At 44.5% G+C, this 17,776-nt stretch overlaps 1 protein-coding gene across 1 annotated transcript in view; it reads left to right on the top strand.

Moving 5' to 3' along the window:
- Positions 1–17,776, top strand: part of LOC144503772 (E3 ubiquitin-protein ligase HECW2-like) — a 416,880-nt gene that overhangs the window by 179,717 nt on the left and 219,387 nt on the right. The gene's annotated exons all lie outside the window — the stretch shown is intronic.

Here is a 17,776-nt window from a genome sequence, read left to right as displayed (position 1 = left end):
CCGAGGGGAACGACCACAGGGGATCCCTGCACTGACTGCTTCCTCCCAGCCCCTCTCACCGTCACCCATCTATCTTCATTCTTCGGAGTAACTACATCCCTGAAGCTTCTATCTATGACCACCTCTACCTCCCGAATGATCCGAAGTTGCTCCAGCTCCAGATCCCTAACACGGTCTTCAAGGAGCTGCAATTGGATGCACTTCCTGCAGGTGTACTCAGCTGGGACACTACTGGTGTCCCTCACCTCAAACATCCCACAGGAGGAACATTGCACTGCCTGCACTGACATCCCTGCTAACTTCCCTTAATAAGAAATGAAAGAGAGAAAAAAAAAGCTTATCTGCTCTCACTCCGAGTCTTTTTTTTTAGGTTAGAGGAGGGGGGAGGGTGGGAGAATCTAAAATTGAGATTAAATCCAAACAAACTGAAATTAAACCCAAACAACTGAGATTAAATCCAAACAACTGATATTAAACCCAAACAACATGTTGCAGTTGTACAAAACTCTGGTGCGGCCACACTTGGAGTATTGCGTACAGTTCTGGTTGCCGCATTATAGGAAGGATGTGGAAGCATTGGAAAGGGTGCAGAGGAGATTTATCAGGATGTTGCCTGGTATGGTGGGAAGGTCTTATGAGGAAAGGCTGAGTGACTTGAGGCTGTTTTCGTTCGAGAGAAGAAGGTTAAGAGGTGACTTAATAGAGGCATACAAGATGATCAGAGGATTAGATAGGGTGGACAGTGAGCTTTTTTCCCGGATGGTGATGGCTAGCACGAGGGGACAGAGCTTTAAATTGAGGGGTGATAGATATAGGACAGTTGTCAGAGGTAGGTTCTTTACTCAGAGAGTAGTAAGGGCGTGGAATGCCCTGCCTGCAACAGTAGTGGATTCGTCAACATTAAGGGCATTTAAAGGGTCATTGGATAAACATATGGATGATATTGGAATAGTGTAGGTTAGATGGGTTTTAGATTGGTTTCACAGGTCGGCGCAACATTGAGGGCCGAAGGGCCTGTACTGCGCTGTAATGTTCTATGTTCTATGTTTCCTGATGTGCATTTTTAAAACAATCTGTTTCTGGCAAAGGCAACCTTTGTTGCCCATCCCTAATTGCCTTTGAACTAAGTGACTTGTTTGGGCAGTTAAGAGGCAACCACATTACTGCCATCACAGGTGAGATGTCACTCCCTGAAGGGCATTACAGCAATTGACAATGGTTTCATGGTCCTGCTTTATATTCCAGATTGAATTTAAATTCCACCAGCTGCAATAGTGGGATTTGAACCCAGAGCATTTCCTTCCTCTGGATTGCTAGTCCAGTATTATCACTATACCACCATCTCCCCTGACCTCTCCATTCTGGTACTGTCCCAATAAATGTTTTCTGCACCTTTTCCATTGCCTCCATATTCTTTTTATGATATGGAGAGAAGAACCATTCTTGGTAATCCAAATAGTCTAACCAAGGCTCTCTGCAAGTTTAGCTTTCTAACGCCTTTGCTTTTCTATTCTATCCCTCTAAAAATGAATCCCAGTGCTTTGTTTGCTTTTTTTATGGTTTTATCAACCTGCATTGCTCCTTTTAGTATTTTGTTTATCATACCCCTGATCTTTCTGCTCCTCAACCCTATTGAGATACTTATTTTCCAACAAGGATATGACCTTTTTCTTCCTACCAAAATGTATTACCTCCCTCTTATCGAAATGACAGTTCAGTTGTAAATTATGTGCCCAGTATGCAAGTTTATTAATATCTTTCTGTATTTAATCTCAGTCTCCTCTGCATTAACTATACCTCCTAACACAAGGTTGTCTGCGTATCTTGAAACAATGGGGGCAGTGCTCCCAAAAAGATTCTAAGTATCGAATTCGCATGAAAACTGGAGTATCATAGAATCCCTACAGTACAGAAAGAGGCCATTCGGCCCATTGAGTCTGCACCGACCACAATCCCACCCAGGCCCTACCCCTATATCCCTACATATTTTACCCACTAATCCCTCTAACCTACGCATCTCAGGACACTAAGGGGCAATTTTAGCATGGCCAATCAACCTAACCCGCACATCTTTGGACTGTGGGAGGAAACCGGAGCACCCGGAGGAAACCCAGGCAGACACGAGGAGAATGTGCAAACTCCACACAGACAGTGACCCAAGCCGGGAATCGAACCCAGGTCCCTGGAGCTGTGAAGCAGCAGTGCTAACCACTGTGTTACCGTGCCGCCCTTCACGCTGGTTTTTTTTTAATGGGATTTTCAAAATGGATCTCCCACACTCTGTGCACTGCAGAGTGCACTAATGTAAACCTTGTGAAAAATCTGTGGGCGTGGCCTGTGCCTGCCCGAGAGACAGGCAGCAGAGCACTGAGTGGGCCGCTGTGCATGTACTGATCTGTCAGTGTCGAGATTGGCACGTGTACAGGAGCCCGTACTGCCGGCCTCCGCGACCCCGCATTGCTGGCCTGCCGACTCCCCCATGGCCTCGTTGCTGGCCCTTGCCCAGCCTCGATTTGCCCCCCCTCCGCCCCCGGCCCACCTCAATCTCCCCATTCATGGCTGTACGAGCCCCTCCCCACCCCCACCAAAGCTCAGCCCCAATCGCTGGCCTCCCTCCCTCTGTCTCTGGGACGTTTTCCTGTCCATGCCCTCTCCCTGTCCCCTCTCCCTTTGGGATCTCTCCCTATTGCCTCTCCTTGTCCCCTGCCTAGGACTCTATTAGATGGCGCTTTGCACCTGATCCAGGTTTTCACACTGTTTCTTTATGCATAAGTGCACTGAACCTAAAAAAAACTTGTCAATTTGCATCCACTCCCAGTCTGTGCATGCACAAAAACTCCGAGGCTTGTTGGGAGTTAAAGTTCCTGACCTCCATGTTCTCCAATTAGCTAAATTTAGGTTTCATACACACCTTCAATGCCATGAACTGATGGCCCCCTTTGTGACCAGTGTTGCTAAGACACAACTGGTGCAGGTGGCAGGGGGTGGTGTGTGTGGAATCGCACCGAATGACGTATTCCTGACATTTGCATCTTCCGGCTGATTTGAGTGGACATTTTGCAGACTGACATAGTGTGGCAGGAAATCACACAAGGGGAGTTGGGGAAAAGGAAGCTCAGCCCTACCGTATTTTCCTTCTGCATTGAAAAAAGATAAATAAAGGAATGAACTTGTTGGCCACAACATTATAGTTCCCTAAATTTGTGAATGCAGTTGTATAAATAAAACATATTTTGAATTTTGTTAGATAAGTTTTCCTGTTTTCAGTGGATTATTGAATTGTGAGATACACTTCAGCTCAACCCATTGAAATTCACACCCGCATCCAGTACACTGAAAATAAGGCTTGGAACGCCCATGCACTAAAAGTGGCTGGCTGAAGTTTCCGGTTTCCTGACTTGGTCTGCTCCACTTGAAGCTACCGTCTCCATGGCCATTCCCATCACCTTCATTCTGAAACTTCTGCTTCTCCTCTTGTTCATTGCAATACTTGGAACTTCTCAGCCCTCAGGCGTTGGAAAAAGGCTACTCTCCCAGTTGATGCTCTTGTTGGACTCCATCCAACCATGAAAGAAACATATTTTCCAACCCTCTGGACCTCAAAACGTGCTTCAACCAACAGAAGAAACTTATAGGCACAAGTATGTGCATATGAATGAGCTTTCCAGTGCAGAGAAAGCTGGAGAGCAAAATCTTGAGGTTCTTGGCCCATGGACTGTACATTGGACATCCCACCTCAACCCAGCATGTAGCCCATGGCTTTTACCACATTGGACAGCACTCTTACTGATTGAAATGCTCTATGGGCTTACTAGTATAATAAGCTTTAATGTTGCTGAGTGCGTTACTATCCAGCATTTTAGAGATAATGGGTACCATTTCCTGTCCTTTCTATATGATGTGGAGATGCCGGCGTTGGACTGTGGTGAACACAGTAAGAAGTCTCACAACACCAGGTTAAAGTCCAACAGGTTTATTTGGTAGCAAATACCATTAGCTTTCGGAGCACTGCTCCTTCGTCAGATGGAGTGGAAATGTGCTCTCAAACAGTGCACAGAGACACAATCAAAATCAGTATTCTGTAACTTGATTTTATGTCTCTGTGCACTGTTTGAGAGCACATTTCCACTCCATCTGACGAAGGAGCAGCACTCCGAAAGCTTATGGTATTTGCTGCCAAATAAAACTGTTGGACTTTAACCTGGTGTTGTGAGACTTCTTACTTTCTATATGACACAGTTGAGTGTTACTTGTTTTACATAAAACATCTGACTGTTAATCTGACTGCTGTGCATTTTTAAGTGGATGAATTCTGTGCCCACTGGACACTGCGGGAACTGGGGTGCTTTATCATAGAAACCATAGAAACCCTACAGTGCAGAAGGAGGCCATTCGGCCCATCGAGTCTGCACCGACCACAATCCCACTCAGGCCCTACCCCCACATATTTACTTGCTAATCCCTCTAACCTACGCATCTCAGGACTCTAAGGGGCAATTTCTAACCTGGCCAATCAACCTAACCCGCACATCTTTGGACTGTGGGAGGAAACCGGAGCACCCGGAGGAAACCCACGCAGACACGAGGAGAATGTGCAAACTCCACACAGACAGTGACCCGAGAATTGAACCCAGGACCCTGGAGCTATGAAGCAGCAGTGCTAACCACTGTGCTACCGTGCCGCCACGTTACTTAACCCCTTTAACCACCTTCTGTTAATGTTTTAAATTATTCTATTGGAGTTTGTGTTTGTTTGATGCAGTATCCCTGTCTTATTTAGTCCCCTAATTTTTCAATTTAGTTTTACTGATTTACCCAAAATAGGATAAATGGATGAACAGATTGGCTACAGAACATGCATGTAAATTTTATATTTTAATTTTTTTTGCACTTACCCAGATCTATTTTTCTCCTCTTTCATGTTTCTGTCTGAACTTGTGACTGCAGCCCAATCGCTAATTCTGAGCATATCTAGTGCTATTTTTCCCAGCCTTTTGTTCTTTCTCTCAACCTTTGTGATTGAAACGAGCCAGATTTCTGTTGCTGGGAAATACTGACCAGTGCTGAGGCCCTTTCGCATGTCATCTACATGAATGTTTTATAAATGTCAGGATGGGAAGGAGGTAATACAGATGATGGGCCCTATGTTATCATTTTGATTCTAAGTGCTGGGCGGTCTTGAAACTGGGAGCGTTTCAAATCTGACTTTTAGACCCGTTCTCAGGCACCCCCATATACACTCTGCCTACAAAAATATCAGCGATTCCAAATCGTGCTGCACAAGCCTGGGGGAGGGGCTTAACGCACCCGAAACCCTGCAGCTCCGATTGGTGCCTCCAACTGCGCATGCGCAGAAAAAGAAATGATAGAATGTTGCTTCCGTCACATCCCTCCCGGGCCGGATAATGCCTCCCCCTGGCTTCCACAGACATTGCCCTACCCTCACAACGTTACTGACCCCCTTATCCCCCCACCCCCTTTGCCGCCCACACTGATCACGGGCCCCTCTCCTCCTTCCTCTCACTGATCTCATCACTGATCTCAGGCAGAGTGGCAGCGGAACCCCACTCTCTCTCTCTCCCCCCCCCCCCCCCCCCCCGGACCGATCTTAAGCAGAGAGCTGTTGGACGCTGGGCACTTACCTCCTCACTTACGGTAATGTCAGGCATACAAACTAGATGTCTTGCCAACTGGAGCTGATTTTGAGTATTTGGTGCCTCAATGCTGTGCAAAGACTTGCTCTTTGATTCATGTGTGAAGGCAGAAATGATTCAGAAAACAAATTGGATTAAATATTTTAAACAATATAGATATGGATAAGTGTGAGATTATATATTTTAGTAGGAAGAATTAAAGAACTGTTCGAATCAGTTTCGTTATACTTCCTGGTAGCATCATTCTCCTCTTTGAATATCGTGACATCTTGCCAGCAAGAACAGGTGTCAACGTCAGGGGCGGGAGGAAGTCTAATGAATAAGTCACCATCATGTCTCCTCCTCCTTTGTATAATAGAAACAACCATTATATCATGGTCTGAAAGTTTGACAGGTTTATTTGGTAGCGCAAGCCACTAGCTTTCGGAGCACTGCCCCTTCATCTGTTCACACACAGGGCATATAAAGAGACAGACTCAATTTACACCACTCAACAATCACCAGGCAAGAGTGTTCTCTGCTTGTTGGGGAACACTGCAGCGGTCATGGGCATTCGGCCTCTGATCTTCGGGTAAGCGTTCTCCAAGGCGGCCTTCACGACACACGACAACGCAGAATTGCTGAGCAGAAACTGATAGCCAAGTTCCGCACACATGAGGACGGCCTCAACCGGGATCTTGGGTTCATGTCACACTATCTGTAACCCCCACGACTTGTCTGGGCTTGCAAAATCTCATTAACTGTCCTGGCTGGAGCAATACACATCTCTTTAACCTGTGCTTAACGCTCTCTCCACTCACATTGTCTGTACCTTTGAGACTTGATTACCTGTAAAGACTCGCATTCCAACCATTATTTTGTAAATTGAGTTTGTGTCTTTATATGCCCTAGAAATCATAGAAACCCTACAGCACAGAAAGAGGCCATTTGGCCCATCGAGTCTGCACCGACCACAATCGCACCCAGGCCCTACCCCCATATCCCTACATATTTACCCACTAATCCCTCTAACCTACGCATCTCAGGACACTAAGGGCAATTTTAGCACAGCCAATCAACCTAACCCGCACATCTTTGGACTGTGGGAGGAAACCGGAGCACCCGGAGGAAACCCACGCAGACACGAGGAGAATGTGTAAACTCCACACAGACAGTGACCCAAGCCGGGAATCAAACCCAGGTCCCTGGAGCTGTGAAGCAGCAGTGTTAACCACTGTGTTATCGTGCCACCCCTAACCACTGTGCTACCGTGCCGCCCTGTTTGTGAACAGAACTCCCACTCACCTGATGAAGGGGCAGCGCTCTGAAAGCTAGTGGCTTGTGCTGCCAATTAAACCTGTTGGACTTTAGCCTGGTGTTGTGAGACTTCTTACTGTGTTTACCCCAGTCCAACGCCGGCATCTCCACATCTGAAGGTTTGTACAGAGGAACTTCATTCCCTTACACACTGAGCACCTGGTGACATGCCTTGATATCCAAAGAGAATGCTGTGGACTCTGTTGGGAGGAAGAAGTAGGATTTTCATAATGAGGGCCTTAATGGGAGAGCTCAAATGCAGTTGGGAATAAAGCACCTCCAGAAGCCAAGCCTGATCACCTTTCGGTCTGCACGAAACAAGGTAACATAAGTTTATTGTATAACCATCACCATGATTGTACTTTTGTGCCTAAGTAATAAACTTGCATTTGGATAACTCATACCTGAACCGTGAGGAATCATTGAACTAATCAAAGGAGAATTCCTTACAGAAGGTCACATACTTCTTGGAAAATAAGTGTCCCAAACAGGTAGAGGATCAGAGGGATCTGTGGGAACAAATAAATGTAAGTAGCAATGCAATTTACTAAGGCCAATAAAGAGAAATTCATCCCCTCTGTTCTTCTAGTAGTGCTGTAAGATCCTTTCCAGCCATCTAAGGGAGCAGACAAGCTCATTTTAATGATTTATTCAAGAGAGACAAGGGGCCTCTCCTAGAGCCCTGTCCAAAATTTATCTCCTCGCCAATGCCAATCTTCTGAGGCGGTTCCTCAGGTTCGAGGATGACTAGGCTTCTACTCCAGTTCAGTGGGTTCTGACATGGCTGATGAGTCCAATGCACCATCTGCAAACACTACCACAGGCGAGACAGATGGTGCTTGAAGGATTGGTAGATTTATTTGGAGCTTGCCTGAGTTTTCCGATGCTTCAACTTTGCCATTGGGTGTTCCTGGCAAAGTCTCTCTGTGTTTGGTGCTATCTTGAATGAATCTTCTCCATTTTGGTCAGCCACAAGCCAGGGGCTTCCACGAGTTAGTGATGTTTGACCCCTTCAGGGATGCTTTGAGGACATCCCTAAAATGTTTCTGCTGTCTTCCTCGGAGTCTCCTGCTATATGACTAAGTTGCAAGTAGAGCATCTGCTTCAGGAGTCTGCATACATTTGATATGTCTTGCCCAGCAGAGCTGATTTTGAGTGAGTCGTACCTCAATGCATGCTGGGCATCTAGGCTTCAGAGAGGACATTGTTGTTGGATCGCCTTTCTTGCCACTGGATTTGGAGGATTTTGCGATCTGCGGGTGGTGCTTTGAGAGCCTGCTGAACATTGTCTAAGTCTCTGAAGCATACAGGAACATGGGGATCCTGGGGATCCCCTTCTCCATGAATGACATCCAAACCGTGATCCTCACCAATGCCAGTAAAGCAGTTTCGTTAACCATTTATCTCATTGGTATTCGTGGATCTTGCTGCATGTAAACTGGCTGCCTACAACAGTAAAAACCTCCCCATTACTGCACAGGAAGCACTACAAAGTATATAATACCCCTTTTGTACACTGTTGCATGAAATGTTTGCCCAGTGTCATCCAACTTGACACTGTTTTGTGGCATTGAACTATGTGATATCCACTAAACTTTGGGGAAAAATGTAAAATATGTTGCTAATATCACACTCTATGAAATCTGTTGCTCATGTTAGCAGAAATTTATCGTGTATGCAATGACTACATTGAGGAAAAATAATCTGTGACCAGGATTTTCTGCTCCCATCCTGTGGAGTTCAGGTGAGTACGTTGCTTGGGAGGCTTCGTCAAACAGAATTAACAATAACACCTTCACCAAATAAGATACCCTCATTTCTAAACAATCACTTTTCCCCATACTACTACCCGTGTACATCTACTTATTAATTGTTCTCTTTCATCAAATGCCAATTTCCTTCAGAAAGCTACATTCCAACAAATAGTTCAGCTTTCCACTTGCACACAGGGAACATTCACTTACCATGCCTGGGCGGTACCCCTGGCACTGTCTCTGCCAGGGCACTGTCAGGGGGTGGGGGGGGGGGGGCAGTTCCAAGAACTAAGCTGCTTGGGTCCACTCTCCCAGTGTGATGTAGAACCCGCCCTTTCTGATTTTTTTCAATCTCCCTAACAATATCGCGGAGAAAACCACCATTGGAGTCGGTGGCTTCAACGTCATTTTTCCTATCTGCGGCCGCATTCTGTAAGAAAATGTTGGAATTCTGATCTCTAAAGGGAACCTAACATCCTACCTACTTTTCTGGGAAGTGGAAACTAAAGCCCTGAAGAAGTCCTGGTGATTTGTAAACCCTCCTACAACTAGCTTCCTCCTTGGAAATGTGAAGGAAGGAAGCTGGATGTGATATCCTGTAAACCCATGTGAGAATTTTCAAAGTCTCTGGTATTGAAATGTGGTTCACACGCCTTTCCCTTCAGAAACAGTAATGCAGCCTGGTCCTGATTAAAATAGCTGGGTTTCTGTTTGATTTGTTTACCCATTAGTTGCTTGGGTTTATCAGCATGTATCCTTCCAGGCTTTTGTGAGTGATTTGGGAGAGGAAATATAGGGCATCTTTGAAAATGTTTGTTTATAAAGATAACAGTTTTCCTGGGCATTGGAACTTGCAAGTTAGATTTTATTCCAGTTTGCTGAATAGCGCAGATTGGGAATAAGGGGAATTAAATTCAGCTCCAGTTACTTGCACATTATACTTTGGTATCCATCTTAATTCTGGTATTTATTAGTCCTTGAGGCAAGTGGCTTGACGTTGTGTTACAAGCAATTTATTTTGAGGAGCTGGACCCAGCAAATAATGTTTTATGGTAAGTGAATGTTCTCTGTGTGAACTGTTTGTTGGAATGTAGCTTTCTGAAGGAAAATGACATCTTTATGAAAGAGCACAATTAATAAGTAGATGTACACAGGTAGTAGGATGGGGAAAAGTGTTTAGAAACGTGGGTATCTAATTTGTTGAAGTAGAATTATTGTAATTCTATTCGATTGCTGGATCTGGCTGAACTTTCACTTTCCTGTATAACATAGCTGCAGATTAAATTTTGTGAATATTAATTTAAAAATATTTTTAAGGCTTCTCTGCAGAGTTTTTGAAATTCTGATGTAGATGGCTATTTTCTTGATCATTTACAGAAGACAGTGAAAATTAGAGATCCATTGAGATTTAGAATAAACTCCTGATTAGTGTTTAGTGAATTACATGACACAACCCAGTAACTGTCACTGTCTTTTTGACTATTGTGTGCACGAGTTGAGATGGAATCCTGGTATAGCTTTATCAGGATTTTTTAAAAAGACATTGTACCTTTTTGGGTTGTAGTCCAAGGATAATATGACTGGTTTCCCAATCAGAAGCTTGTCCATGGATAAGCTTTTGTCATTCTACCATGAATCACAAACCTGAGTCACTACCCTAAAGTTTTCACATGGTCCAAAGAAAATGGTAACTTGTCAGTAGCATTCAGTGAGTAACGTGTTTTCTGCTATCAATTTAACTGATTGTTTATGATATAGTAGTTTCAAGGTGGGAAAGACGAGCAGTAAAGAAAATGTAGAAAATAAATTAACCTTTCGTTTGTCAAAATTTTCGGACTTTTTTATTGGCCTTGGGATATAATGATCTTATTCATGTCTAAGCACGTGGTAGACTGAGTTGCTGAGAAGTGGAAGTTATTGATGATGGATTTTTGAATTTATTGTACAATGGAATTTGTGTGTTTTAGTTATCTGGGGAAAAAATATTGTGATTTTTAACTGCTGAAATCAGCGTGAAATGATGAACCGGAGACAGGAGGGTGGAAATGGGAAATAAAGTTGATGAAATCTTCCATTCTAGAATGAGAGCAGCAAATGGTACTGATATAATCCCTGGCCTATTGGTAAAAGAGATTTGGGCAAGGATTTGAGGATGAAAACAAACATTAATTTCCTCCAAATAGAAGGTGTTACTTATGGGAACTTGTATGGATTTTAACAATGTCTTCCTTTTCACGCGATATGTGGAACATTCTTTGGTCCAGTCCTTGGGTTCCCTCCCTGACCGATTTTTCTGCTATTTTGATGACTAGATTGCGGCTGTATCATGCTTTTGCCCAAATGGAAAATTTCTTCAATTCTGCTTTCAGATCATTACCTCTGCCCCCATTTTTGTTTTGGATGGCAGCTATTGGTAATGTTTCTGTTGTCCCCATTGCAGCGTTGGCCTGGGTTGCATGCATTGCCGACACCATCTCCTGTGACAAAAGGTTGGTGGACTCTTCTAGATGGCCTTGCAATTGCAGGACGGTTCTGGACACCCCATGCTGAAAAGCATGGCTTTGCTTCTGCAACTGTAGTAGTGGTGGGATGTGCTTTTCCAGAGAATCGACATCTGCCTTTGGGGCAGCTGGTTCCTGGGAGCCAACAGTTCTTTGAATACCGGCTCACCTGGAAGTTCCTACCTCCACCCAATGTGCAGCAGTAGCAGTGTAGTGCTCACCAGAAAGTGCCCCAGAAGCCTGACCACTGACATATTCCACTGAGGTGCATGTATCTGCACTGGTGGATGGTGCAGGTGAAAGGAGTGCCGAAAATTCAGTGTCGTCCCTGGGACTGTGGTCTAGTGTGCTTGGAAGGGTTGGACGAGGTGATGTGACCCTGGATGGTCTGGCCTTATCGGATGGTGATACAGGAAGAGAAAGGATATGGGTTAGCTTTTGGGAACCTCAATGGTGGTAGAGAATTTTAGACTCACTTGCAATATGTCACCTGGATAAAGGTGCTTTAGATACTCAGTTGTTCGGGCCATCCCGAACTCACAGTTGGCAATTTTCCGCTCCGGGGCCTCCTCTGCTATTTCCAGAGCCCTTTCTTTAAAGAGGGTAAGCACCCTCAGCGTGGGTATGTCCTTGCCAGTCTTCCCTCACTCCCTCCTGTTCTTTACTGTTCTATCCTTTGGGGAAAGAAAAAGGAGACTTTGAGAGGGTGGCCAGGAGGGTTTGTGGGATCTGGGGCAAGCGTGGAGGATCATGATGGGTGTTGGGAGGCAGGGGATGATGATGGGGATCATTGAAGTTGGGGAAGTGCAGGTTTCTTAGGGAGATGCTGGTAGGCTGGAGTTGATGATTGTTAGATGGCTGCGTTTGGGTCAGCAATGATGTCGGGAAGACAAGTGGGTACTCTTGCAGATCTGGGGAGGTTGTTAATTTTCTTCCTGCATTGCACTGCATTCCTCCTGATCAGATTGTGCTGCTGACATCCCCAGCCACCACCTCCCAGGCTTCTGTCATTACATTTGCAGGTATTCTTCTGCCTGCCCTGAGGAACAGGGTGGCCCTCCTCTCCTCGATGGAGTCCTGGCCATTTTCCCTGGTGATGTGACTGCGGGGTGTACAGGAAGCGCTTAAAGCTGCTCCCATTTGTTGCTCATTGAGGTGATTACCGATTCCAGCGAATCAGCTGCTGCTGGAGCCTGAGAATCCGTAAACTTCAAGTGGGGGTCGGGCTAGTCTATTTGAATAAGTGGGATGGCTTGTGAACAACGCTGCCTGCGGCAGCATGATGCACTCCTTATTCCCCCACTGGCCGGAGCACCTATCCTCCAGACAGGCCCTATATGTAAAAGGATGGTCTCAGATAGGCTTAGAGAATGAGGAATGGATTAGTGTTTTGCAACACTATCATACTGACTCCCTGCTACTTTAGAACATGTTTGATGTAACATTTGCATAATGCATGCCAGTCGCTGTACTACGTATCCGTGCATGTCAAAGTGGCTTTCACTTTATGGTGGTGACATGGTCCCTTTGAAAATAAATAATACCTTAACAGCTGCTCAGTTATGCAACGCAGACACTTTTTATTTCATTTTCTCTTACGAGGTTTTCTCTACAATGCTAAGTGACAATGCTTATGATATTGCATATCATTTTTAAAGCTTTCAAAATTGGTGACCTTATTTTGCAGCGCTGTTGTGAATTAGCATTGATCTTATTCGTGGAGAGGTTTCTGCAGCAGTAACTGTTACAGCAGAAAAACAAGGGAGAAAATTGAATGAAATTTGAAAAAAGCAATGGGGTGAAGATGATAAAAGTGGTTGGCAGTACAGCTCAATAAAGCTCACCTCTTGAGGTTTACAATGATTTGCTTTATAATCTGTGACGAGAGAATTTCTGCTTAGAAATCATAGAAATCCTACAGTACAGAAAGAGGCCATTCGGCCCATCGAGTCTGCACCGACCACAATCCCACCCAGGCCCTACCCCCATATCCCTACATATTTTACCTACTAATCCCTCTAACCTACGCATCTCAGGACACTAAGGGGCAATTTTAGCATGGCCAATCAACCTAACCCGCACATCTTTGGAATGTGGGAGGAAACCGGAGCACCCGGAGGAAACCCACGCAGACAATGTGCAAACTCCACACAGACAGTGACCCAAGCCGGGAATCGAACCCAGGTCCCTGGAGCTGTGAAGCAGCAGTGCTAACCACTGTGCCACCGTGCCGCCCCATCCTTAATTCCTTATGCTCGAAATAAATTTGATTGCAGTCAAACTTGTTGTATAATTTATGAAGGTTGAATTGCTGTCTGGTACAGTGAATAATTAACACCATGTGGTCATAGTGCTGCTACAAAACTGACAACTCAGTGGTACCATCTCCATGGATAAATTAGCAGTTTTGGGAATGAGCAACAGATTCTGATTGCAGAGGTAGTCTTTAAACCTGACTTTTATTTGCCTTTCTCAATGAAAACAAGTGCCCACTGTCTCTGTAAAGATTTAAGACATCGTAGCACATCATTAACCAACTGTTCAAGTCAGAATTATTTTTAGTCTTTTTCTTCTCATTACAAGTGGTAATATTTGTGGATCACAATTGTGAATTATTTCTGAATTTTAATTTAATAAAAATGATTTTACTCTGGCAATAAAGGGTTCCTCCATTTTGTAAATTATTCCCTCCCTCTATTTGGATTGTTTGAAGATCAAAGGAAGGTGTACAGGTTATGGTTTACAGGCTAATGGATGTGGAGTTCAGTAATAACCTGGCAGATGAGCTTTACCTGTTCTCCTTTGATTTGGATAATAATTGTTTTCTCCTAAGGAAAGGCCTTGTCTCTGATAGGAGCTTCAACTATATAGACAAATTGAGAGCTATTAGAATTAAGCCCAAATATTGACATTTTGTATTATTTAATGGTTTGCAAAATGAGAGTGTTTTTTTAAGGTCACTGCTGAAATTCAGCCTGTCCACGAGGCTGATTTCTAAGAAAAGAAAAATAATTGCTGTGAGGAAACATTATATTTTTACATATGTGCTAAATGTTATCGGCTGTCAGGATAAAGTGGAAGGAAAGTCCACAAATAATATGTTCAAGTTTGTTCTATTTTATGTCAAAATACCTGTTGTTTATTAAGTCAAATTTCTCACCCCAGTGGAAATGTGATATATTAAACCCAACTACTCAGCTAATAAATAGCATGTTGTTTCATTATTGAACTGGATTCAGTTACTTTGGAGTCCTGGCTCACACTGCGTTCAGCTGAGACAGCCGAGCCATCCTTGGACAAGAGTATCAATCTTGGAATGGATAAAGACAAGGAGATTCAAGACAGATCATAAGATGCAGGAGCAGAACTAGGCCAATTGGCCCATTGGGTCTGTTATGATATTTAATGAGATCATGACTGATCTGCTATGATAATCCTGAGCTCTACTTTCTTGCCTTATCCCCATAACCCTTGATTCCTTTACTGGTTAAAAATCTACCTAAGCCTCTCCAGTGTGGAGTGGGGAGAAGAGGAGTGATTTTTATTTGTTCATTGCTGCCAAGACCACCATTTGTTGCCCCTTCCTGATTTAGTGGGACCCCTTCTTAAACTGCTGCAGTCATTCAGCAAGGTAATGTCATTGAATGTCTGGGAGAGATGGTTATATTCTTTCTTGTTGGAGGTGGTTATTGCCTGAATGTTACTTTGTCACTTATCTGCCAAGCCTGAAAGTTGTCCAGGTTTTGCTTCATGCGAGCATGGACTGCTCCAGTATTTGAATAGTTGTGAATGGTTGTGCATATACCTTAAGAAAGGGGGTTCATGTGGGGCTGGTGGAGGAGGGAGGATGTATGTGTGTCCGATATTGTTGAAGCAGCTGAAGATGATTGGACTTTGTGCACTATTCTGAAGAACTTCTGCAACAGTGTCATTGGGTTGAGATGATTGGCCTCCAGCAAGTACAGACATCTTCCTTTCTGCTAAATGTGACTCCAAACTGGAGAGTTTTCCCCCTGATTCCCATTGTTAAGGCTCCTTGATGTAGGGATTTTATGATTGCTGCATTATCCAAAGATGTGCGGGTTAGGTTGATTGGCCAGGTTAAAAAAATTGCCCCTTAGAGTCCTGGGATGCATAGGTTAGAGGGATTAGCGGGTAAAATATGTGGGGGTAGGGCCTGGGTGGGATTGTGGTCGGTGCAGACTCGATGGGCCGAATGGCCTCCTTCTGCACTTTAGGGTTTCTATGATTTCTATGATTATCATCCTTTGAAAAGAAAGAATAGAGAAAATAAGGGTGGCACGGTGGTTAGCACTGTTGTCTCACAGCACCAGGGACCCGGGTTCAATTCCGGCCTCGGGTCACTGTCTGTGTGGAGTTTGCCGTTCTCCCCGTGTCGGCTTGGGTTTCCTCTGGTCCAGTTTCCTCCCACACTCCAAAGATGTGCAGGTTAGGTTGATTGTTTTTGCTAAATGGCCCCAGAACGTCAGGGGGACTAGCAGGGTAAGTATGTGGAGTTACGGGGATGGGGCCTGGGTGGGATTGTTGTCAGTGTAGACTCGATGGGCCAAATGGCCGCCTCCTGTGAATCCCACTGTAGGGATCCTATGGTTTCTATGTCACTCTTGCTCAAATGCTGCCTTGCTGTTAAGGACAGTCAATCTCATCTCATTTTTGGAAGTCAGCTCTTTGGCCCATGTTTCGACCAAGGCTGTAATGTGGTATGGAACCCCTGGCAGAAGCCAAACTGAGCATCAGTGAGCAGGTTAATGCTGATTTAAGTGCTGCTTGATAGCACTTTCGATGACACCTTCCATCACTTTCCTGATGGAAGGACTAAGAATGGACTAATGGGCCAGTAATTAGCCGGATTGAATTCATCCTGCTTCTTGTGCACAGAATATAAATATGAAAAGGCTGAGATGGATTATCCCCTTGGCACTTCTGGCTGAAGACGGTTGCAGATGTTTCAGCCTTGTCTTTTGTAATGACAGTGGGGCTGCCCCTTCAATGAGGATGAGAGAGTTTGTGGAGCCTCTTCCTCTGGTTAGTTTTTGAATTGTTTATCGTTGTTCATGAATTGGCAGGGCTGTGGAACTTTGATTTAATCCGTTGGTTGTTGGATCACTATGCTCTGTCTGTTGTATGCTGCTTCTGCTGTTTGACATGCAGGCAGTCCTGTGTTGTGGCTTCACCAGGTTGACCCCTCATTTTTCGGTTTGTCTGATGCTGCTCCTGGCATGCTTCCTTGCACTCCTCATTGAACCTTAACAAGATTTAACTGTGCATGGGGAATATACACTCCACAGAAGCTGGACTGATGAAAAAAATTGCAAATATTGTCCACCTCCATCGTGTCCCATTAGGATTTATTGGGCCTTCCCAACAGGATTTAACCACCAGCATGTCCATTGTAACCATTCTATTGAGACATTCCCAGCTTTTCATCACCTCTGACGGTTTTGCCTAATGGGGACCTAAAACAAGAGTGCCAACCGAGATCTGGTATGGTAACCTACGTTTGGGCAGCTGTCAGTTGGAGAGTCTGGGTTAGTCTCAGGGGCAAAATATGGGGAGCTAAGTTACAAGCTGTTTTATTCTCCCCTCCCAAACTCCGCTCTCCCACCCTCTGCAATCCCAGAATAATTTGACGCATTCGGGGGGGCTTCTGGTTGCTGACCACCAGCAGCAGCTAGAAGGCCTGGATCTTAGAGGTTTGGAGCCCACTAGCGCTGCAGGTGCATTTAAATATTTTGCCTGACTTTTAAGTGTGTTTCAGCCTGGGGAGAGGCCTGTGACAGGAGGTTCCTCGGCAATACAAAACTCAGACATTTTTCACTTGTCAGATGAACTTTTCGGGTTCCCAGATGGAAGTCGCAGATCTCTTATAACAATCTGAAGAGAAGGTCATAATTTGCACATTTTCCCCGTGTCTGCATGGGTTTCCTCCGGGTGCTCCGGTTTCCCCCCACAGTCCAAAGATGTGCGGGTTAGGTGGATTGGCCATGCTAAATTGTTCCTTAGTGTCAGGGGGATTAGCTAGGGTAAATGCATGGGGTTGTGGGAATGGGGCCTGGGTGGGATTTTGGTTGGTGCAGACTCGATGGGCCAAATGGTCTCCTTCTGCACTGTAGGATTCTATGAGTTTGGACAATAAATTTTGGGTGTCGTTTCCTACGGCACTGGCCGGTTTTGGCATTCACTAAATATCTGTTCTGTAAATATATAACTACGTACAATCTACCAGTTTTCTAAGATTGATTACCTGGCAGTTCCCGTTAGAAACAATTGCATGTTGAAAGCTGTAGGTATAAATGCAATAGCCTGCTATTAACAGAATGTTCTGGCCCAATATCATAGCTCTTTTATAATATACAGCATAATGTTCTATTTCTTTATTTCATTTGGCCACATGGATGATTTTTCTAATTCTATTACTTTGCACTATCTGTATTCAAATGTTACCATTGTGCATATTAATACAATAATCACAGCTTCCTCATTGTCAAAGTGTTTTGAATAACTACCAGTGTGGACATTTAATCATTATGCTTTGTCAATCACATTATCT

Source organism: Mustelus asterias, chromosome 14 (assembly GCF_964213995.1).
Source record: "Mustelus asterias chromosome 14, sMusAst1.hap1.1, whole genome shotgun sequence".
Lineage (NCBI taxonomy): Eukaryota > Metazoa > Chordata > Chondrichthyes > Carcharhiniformes > Triakidae > Mustelus > Mustelus asterias.
This window is presented reverse-complemented; position numbering and strand designations above follow the sequence as displayed.